The following is an 8873-nucleotide window of genomic DNA, read 5'->3' as shown; positions in this document are numbered from 1 at the left end:
TTATGACGACGCAGTTTTTACAAGGTACTGAGCCTATGTTTCTAAAGAAAGATAATGTGCCTGGAGTAGAAAGGCCTTATGTAAAATACAAGGCGCTTTCGTTAACGAGGATCGCTGCGCACACATCACTAATGGGAACATTTGAAGCACGAAGGTTTTGCGCCAGGCGGAGTCTGTAATGACAAACTTTGTTACAGCATGTGTGTTCGGTGATAAGGTGATTTGATGTCCATGGAAAGAAACGATTAGGTGATATTGTGACTAAGAAGACGACGAACTGTGCAGTGGCGCGGGTAGGAGCGCTCGCGCCAGGCCATCCGTCATTAAAATCATTCTGTAACAATCTGTCATCTCATCTCATTCATAGGCTTGCCGTCACGTAACAGTATGATGATTTCATTGGAATTCTAATTAATTCTGATTTTTTTCGCACTTGGTTGTTGCCCATTGGCCTCGATATGCCTGTAATCGACCAATAAGGCGGGCGGATGATAAGAATCGAATAAAATCAATCGAAAAGAAGAGTGTCGTAGCGGCCTTACATTCATTGCACGCCTAACTTCCACTGCTTACTCGCGCTGGAAAGGCGGCATCACTGTTCTAGCCTTGCCAGTCACCCGTTCGTTTTACGAATGTCTTCATCGTCGCCTGTCAATGATCTTGAACTCTCGCCAAAGCGTGTGTCGATCGCCTACGTACCGCTCCGCTTTCGCACCGGCCGTTTCTAACTCTAGACAGCGATTTTTTTCTCTTCTCTTGTTTATTCTTTTACACACTCGAGAAACGAAAGCACGGCTCACACGGGGTTGCCAACAACGTCAAAAAATTGGCAGTGGCTTAGCTCGGTTATTCCAGGATATACGTAGCGCGAGGTACATTTCTCTGGCTGAGCTTGTTGTGGTCACTGTATGTTTAGCAATGAGAGACAGTGGGTACACACATGTTTTATTCACTTTGCTTGACAGAGACGAAGACTGCCCGATGATCTGTGAAGTAGCATGCAGCGGGCTCAGTTTTGTCGATACAGTATTTCGATTTGGTACAGCCTCTTTAGTATACAAGGTCTATAGTAGTTCCCCATTCTGTAGTCTGGACGTGAGGGTCCGAAGCTAAATTAAAGTCAAACTTTTCTTTCATACACTCACTAAGAGAGTCCTTTTTCCTGCTGAAATCACCACAAGTCACACACAGCTGTGAAACCGTGCCGTAGGCTGGTAAACACGTGGCAACCACATCAATCGTCTGCTTGACAGATGTTCCCGGTGCCACGTAGATGCCGAACACAGCAGGCTTCACCATTATTCACCGCGATCGAAGGGAGATGCGTGACAGCGGTGATACCTTGTTTCACTTACACACAGACTCAAGCGTTCGTATTTGGTTCAAGCCAACTGCCAGGCGACAACCTAAGGATCAGAAGAGTTAAAGGTGCACTAAAGAGGAATATTAACTCGTCTTTTTACCGCGGGAACTCTATCTACACGTTACGGGCATTCTTATAAACTTCGAATTATTGTCCTGTGTGGCCAATTTTCCTAATTAAATCGGATTAAACGTCCAGGCTCCCGCTTTTTTTTTAACCCAGCACGGTAGGTAGGCGGAGTCAAAAAACGCGTGGAGTGCATTTGAGCCAGTCCAGTGGCGGCTTCGCTTTCGCTTTTAATTTGTTTTTAGGTTTGTGTGAATGAAAAATTTCAGTCACAGGCAATATAGCAACAATTTAGGTCCAAAGAAATAAAAATGCACGTGGACTCTTTGATTTACGTATCACTCCGCCGATGGCAGAGCGGCAAGCCGCCACGGGACTGGCTGACGCATTGGTTGACTCCTCCTACCTACCGCGTTGAGTTAAAAAAAAAAGGCGGGAGCCGGGACGTTTAATCTGATTGAATAAGCGCAATAGGCCGCACAGGACAATAATTCGAAGTTTCCAAGAATGCCCGGAACGTGTAGATAGTGTACGCGCGGTAAAAAGACGAGTTAAGATTCCTCTTTAGTGCACCTTTAATCTTCCCTTGTCTATACCGCCGTTTAGCAGCGGCTGGACTCCCCTTCTCTGCATGCATGCATGCCAAACGTTGTGATGCAGACGCCCACTACATCTCCGCCTTTTACACGCAATCCTGCGCATGTGACGCGGGGTTCGGGTGATAGAGCGGCGTGCGGCGAGGCGGCGACGAAGAACGCGGCGCAGTTGTGGGGTCTCTGGTTACCATGGTATCGGCGCATGCGCACAACTGCTTATCCGCGTGACGTTACGCTCGGCTTTGACGGTGGAGCGGGCGCGCGGCCGCAGCGACGGCGAAGCGCTCGCCACACTGTGTTCCTCTTCGGTTGCCACGGTAACGGCGCATGCGCACAACTGGCCGCTCCCATGCACCGCGAAATGCTCGACTGGTAGCCCAGTGTAGCTCTCGCTACAAAAAGCGCGAGCTTGTCGTGAAATTTCAAAACAAGCGTGATTCTCCGTACGCTGTCTACAATAGGAATCGAAACGTTGCCATGCTGGACTACCTGAGTCGCCCCTTCTACAGTTTGTGGAACTCGCCGATTCTTTTAACTATGTTCGCATTTATTCTTTAAACTTGTTTTGCCACTTTTTTCAGTCGACTAACCAGTGCCTCTAGGAACCCACTTTGTTCATCTCAAGCGTTAATTTCTCTGTTTAATTTTATTATTCTCCTGAAAAAGTGGACTCAGGAATACAACAGATGTCATCATGAGCGGCGAAGCCTCTTGTTGCGATGCCGAATTGTTCTCTGGTATGTTGTAATATTTAAGATTGTTCGACGCTTAAATGCGTTGAGCCTTATTTCTATGTTCGTGAATAAGAAATGTTAAAGATGATAAGTAAGCTTGAAATCACTGTGACGATAAATATATTCAAGCGCTTCTGGGTAATGGACCGGCTCTGGGTTAATATTTCAGCTCCAGTTGCATGCCGCGCCAATTATCATCGCGTAAATTGCTATTGATTAGCTGTTTTCGCTTTTTCGTTATCTTTCTGTTCGCTGGCACGCCTTTGTCTGAAGGAGAAGCTTTGTTGACATTTTCTTCTTTTTTTTTCTATCACCTTGTTTCTTGCAATACTTGCCCTGATTATTGTTCTCTGTATGAAAATAATTGTACTTTTTGTGTTTATGGTGTACCATAATCAGGAACTAAGGGTTGCTCCTCGGCACCGGAAATGTTGATTGATTGATTGATTGATTGATTGATATTACTTTTCCCCTGAGAATGTAGTTGCTGTGCATCGAATTCCTGCCAAGTCAGACAGCATACAGATCATCCTAGCGCACTTCTCTAGCGTAGGAGCCACAGAAGGATGCTCTAATGATCGACGCAAGCTCAAATAACTGCACGAGTCAAGACCGCAGCGAAAGGCTTTTTTTCAATCACATCCTAACAAAAGGAACCATGAATTGCTGCGGAGGGCAAGTACGGCAGGAAAACAGAAATTATATAAATATGTTTGGGTAAGAGGAGGCAAAATCTTCGCCAAGAGAGATGGATGCGCCCCTTGTTCGAGTGACTTGTGAATCGGACGTAGCCAGAGTAAAATGAACAATGCTTCATCAGCTCCATTAAATTTTTCTGAATTCTAATCACTTAAGGAGCGCATCATGCGAAACCGTGACAAAGAGTCTACTCATGATTAATGTTGATATCCGGAGCCTACGAAAATACTGGGAGCAGTTCAGAATTTCTCAGAGGATGCCATTGGTTTCATTGGTTCATGTCACCAGAAAAGAAAAAAAATGTTCCAGATTGTTGACTACATTTGTTTTCATTGAATGGTTGCGAATCAAGGCTTGGAATTCGTTCCTAGTGCAGAGGAATGGGCATCGCTGTCGTTGCTTGGGACACGTTTGATATATCTTGAATCCATACGTCATTTGGTCCTGCAGAGCGCCTAGCTTTGATGCTTGGCTCCAGGTTAGAGGCACTAACTTTTCTGGCAATTTAGTGGCTGTCGTCTAACAGCATTAGCCGTTTTTTACATGGATTTGAAGCAATTTTGCAGAGGAACAGCACAATGAACCCGTTTTGTAAATATGGATGCTCGATGCCCAACAAGAACTGTTGTGGCAGGTTACCTAGCAGTTCTCTCAGCATGCGGGGTATAAAACGTTACCAGCACACATTCTCGTTAGGAAGTGGTTTATTATTATTATTATTATTATTATTATTATTATTATTATTATTATTATTATTATTATTATTATTATTATTATTATTATTATTATTATTATTATTATTATTATTATTATTATTATGAAATAGTTCTCAATGGTATGCGCCAGTACATACCTGTGCACACTCCTACTTGCAGCAAGTTTCCGTTATGGTTTTCCAAAGAACTTAGAACAGCGCTGAAACTTAAGGAGCGGGCCCACCATAAAGCGAAACGCCCTGGGCTGGATACATGGGCGGATGAATTTCGCCGCTTGCGTTCTCTTTGCAAACGCCTGTACAAGCGGGATCATGAGTCCTATCTTGAATATTTAGAGAATAGTGCCTCTAATCGTCCTACAGAATTCTGGCGATACGTTCGCAAGCGTTCGAATAAATCTGATAGTCATATTCACTTAGTTGACTCTCATGGGAATGAAATTCGGAATGTCGCTGACGGCTTTGCTCAACACTTTTCCTCCGTGTACAAATCTCCACGTTGTGACTCCGTGTGCCTTCCAGCTGGCGCACATAATTCCGTTCTTCTCGACGAGAAGTTAGTAAGTGAAAGTCTTAAGTGTTTGAAACCATCTTTGTCCCCTGGACCTGATGGCATTCCAGCCGCCATAATAAAAGCCTTCAATAGTACCTTCGTCCCTGTTTTAACCACGATATTTAATAACTGTTTGAAAAATTCTGCCTTTCCCCGCGTGTGGAAAACGGCGCGTGTTTTCCCTGTCTTCAAATCAGGAAACAAATCTGATGTTTCGAACTACCGCCCCATTTCTCTTCTTTGTGCAACCTCTAAGCTTTTTGAATTAGCTTTGCACAAAGTACTTTCCTTCCACCTCAAAAATGTAATCATTCATAATCAGCATGGTTTCATAAAAGGTCGTTCTACTACAACTAACCTTGTGACTTTTATGACGTATACATCAGCTGAAGTCCTTCAGAGGAGTCAGGTAGACGCTGTGTACTGTGATTTGAGCAAAGCTTTTGACGTTGTTACTCACTCATTACTTCTTCAAAAGCTTCTGCTGTTTGAGATCGACGTTTCAATTGTAGCCCTCCTACGCAACTATCTTCTTGATCGGTCCTGCTTTGTCAGTGTAAATGGACAGACCTCATTTGTTTACACTCCAACCAGCGGAGTCCCTCAGGGCTCGGTATTAGGCCCGCTTCTGTTCTCTGTTTTTATCAATGACGTTTCCTCCGTGGTCAAAAACTCCTCATTTCTCCTTTATGCGGACGATATAAAAATGTTCAAGGCAATACATACTCTTCACGATTGCTTGTCATTGCAATCTGACATATCCGCCTTCTCTGATTGGTGCTTGAAGAATGGGCTCACTCTCAATTCATCTAAAACCAAGGTTGTCTCATTTACGCGTAAAACGCACAGTCTTCTCTACTCTTATTCTATGAATGGTAGGCCGCTGCCCAGGGTTGATGAAATTAATGACCTCGGCGTACTTTTCGACCGTAGCCTCAGCTTCTCCTCTCATACAAAACGCATTGCTCTACGGGCTATGCGTACACTCGGCTTCATCTGCAGGCTTTCGAGAGAGTTTCGATCCCCACTTCCTTTCTTAAAGCTCTACCTCTCCATATGCTTGCCGCTTTTGGAATATGCGTCTGTTGTTTGGAACGGCACTTGCCAGTCGAACTGTGAAAAAATCGATAGAGTTCAGCTGAAGTTTTTACGCATATTTCAACATCGGTTTTCTTGCAAAACTTCCAGCTCTCGTCCCAGACGGAGTAACTCACTGCATCTTCCTTCTCTTAGCTGCCGTCGCGTGAGGGCAGATATATTTTTCTTGTATAAACTTCTTCATGGTCACATTCTATGCCCTCAGCTCCTAGCGCGTATCCTTTTGCGTGTACCGCGAAAGAGCATAAGGGAATTCAGACCATTCCAAGTTTCTGCGCTCCTGCACTCCCTCTCCCCTCTGGACAGAATGCAAAAGTTGTTTAATTCTCTTTGTCCTCACCTAGATATATTCGAAAATTCTCTCCCTTCCTTTATATTGGATGTCCGTGACGTTCCACTTTGAGCACTCTTTTTCTCATACATAATTTCCCCTTTCATGCATTTTGTCTTTACTACACTTGTGCGTTTGCACCGGTATTATATTGTTTTTTTCTCTCCTTAATTGTTCATCACGTGTACTTGTTGTCATTAATATTATTTCTTTAATGCTGTATACTCACGCCTGATTGTCTGTAACGCGTTCACTAATTACGTTTCTTATTGTGTATGATTGTATTTCTAGTTTGTATTTCAGAGGTTTCATATTCGTTCATATTAGTATTGGCTTTATTCTTGTTTGTATTTTGCTATATGCTGTACTTGGCTGTTATCGGTCGTTAATTCTCTTTGTTTATTGTTTCATTAGTTATTTATATGTCTGTTGCCTGTTCTAGCTGTTTTCATTTACCGCTGTTTTCGCTTTTTTGCTTCATGCTTGCTGTCACGCCTAGTTTATGTGTCTTTTTTTTCTATCGCCTTGACTGCTGCATTACCTCCCCTTAGTGTCTTCCTTTGTGGTGAAATAAATGTACATTTTGTGCGTGTGAATGGTGTACCAGCACCAAGACCTTTGGGTTGTTCCTGGGCACCGAAAAAATAAAGATTGATTGATTGATTGATTGATTGATTGATTGATTGATTATTATTATTATTATTAATATTATTATTGTTGTTGTTGTTGTTGCGAGCGATCTCGAACAGGTACTGGCTTTGGAAACGTTCTGAACGTAATCCAAGAAATGCAGACCTTCGTTCGGAATACAGGGCTGCTAGAAATAGAGTGGTAGCACTTATTAGATCTGCACGGCGCAGGTATTTTCAAGAGCAGTTCGAACGATCTGTCAGAAATCCTGCGAAGATGTGGTCGTTGATAACCATCTTGGCGGAAAAGAAGCGAACTCTCTTTGCTCGGACACATTAAAAAATGATTCTGTATCAAAATCTAACGGCTTCAATAAACATTTTACGCTCGCGACAGGAAAGGCAGCAGCTCGACAAGACGTTAACTGCACACTAAAAGAATGTTTATCAGCTTCAGCTTATCTTCCAAGGATCTCAAAGGACGATCTTGAAAGGATAGTATTCAGCTTCAGACGAAACAAGCCTGCAGGAATAGATGGTATATCAGCCTCATTGTTAGAACGGAATGTTTCTGCTTTTTCGAACATCCTACTTTTTTTGTTCAACAGATTTTTTGGAAAGCGTGGTTATTTCGGAGGGCTTGAAAACAGCTATCGTTGCACCGCTTTTCAAGGGGGGTAAATATAGATGCTTGCGAAAACTACCGACCTATCTCCATACTGCCAATTTTATCACAAATACTGGAAAAAATTTTGTTATTTTGCTTGAATGCATGATGTCTTTTTTGAATAAATTCTCTGTCATTTCGGATCGTCAGTTTGGGTTTGTTACAGGGAGGGGCACTACAGCACTTCTTGAGGAATTCGCTGATGAACTGTACACTGCTTTTGTGCCCTCTTTCTCGATGTTCAGAAAGCTTTTGATACCGTGAACCATAATATTTTGTTACAGAAAATGCATGTGATGGGCTTCCGAGGCCGCTTTTAGGATACTCTCAAGAGTTGTCTCTATGGACGCGCACAAACTGTCAGATTAAACTGCCAAAAAGAACATAGCGGGAGGCTGCCACTGAGGGCAGGTGTACCACAGGTGTCTATTTTATCTTCATTGCTCTTTAATTTATATACAGATGACTTGAGTTCGATAGTATCCAAGTGGTCAATTTTCCAGTACGCGGATGACATAGTTTTGTTACCAAAGCACATTAATTATGAGACCGCGGTGAATTTGTTGCAGGAAAACATAAATAATGTGATGAAATGGTTTGCTGAGAACGGAATTTATATGACCACGAAGAAAGCAAAGATCATGTGTTTCAGAAATCCTTTAAAAACGCCACTTATAGATAAGCCGGTATTTTTGTATGAGCATGTTTCAGGCCACAGTCAACCGGTGAAATATGTAAATTCGTACAAATATCTTGGTCTGTACTTCAACGGCTGCTTATCATGGCATGAACACTTAGCTTACGTATGTTCGAAAATTCGTAAGGCTTCATGGTTACTTTTTAATGTGAAATCTTTGGCGCCCTTGGCCGTGAAAAAAATTATTACGCATGCGCTCGCGTACAGTGTCCTTAGGTATGGCATCACTGTTTATGCTTCGTGTCCTTCCCGTTGGTATGACCGTTTGAATACGCTCTTGAAAAACATGTTAAACTTTATTGCATATAATTCCCCTCTGTCATCCGGCGCTAACGTTTTTCAATGGCTCAGTCTCCCATCATTTCGCTCTTTATTTGTTCAAACAGTCGTTCGTCGCCATTTTTGGAGTTCTAACTTTTTAGTGCTGAATTTTCCGAGTAGAAAGTTGCGGAAGTCGAGTCGTTATTTTGTACCGCGGAGTTCAACGCGGTATGGTAGATCAAAACGCTGCGTTTATGTTCCTGAAATCTTTAATGAATTGCCTGATGAACTTTTCGAAATGACCTCTTTGCTGAACCTGAAGATGCACTTGAAAGCTCTATGTTGACCGCGGTCGCTCTTTGTTTATCACGTAATTGCCTGTGACTCTGTTTTGTTCTGTTACCTTTTTGCATACTGCTTATCGTGTAGCTCTATTCGTGAATTTTGTAATAATTTAACTTTAG

Source organism: Amblyomma americanum, chromosome 1 (assembly GCF_052857255.1).
Source record: "Amblyomma americanum isolate KBUSLIRL-KWMA chromosome 1, ASM5285725v1, whole genome shotgun sequence".
In the NCBI taxonomy this organism is placed as follows: domain Eukaryota; kingdom Metazoa; phylum Arthropoda; class Arachnida; order Ixodida; family Ixodidae; genus Amblyomma; species Amblyomma americanum.
Note: the sequence above shows the minus strand (reverse complement) of the source record.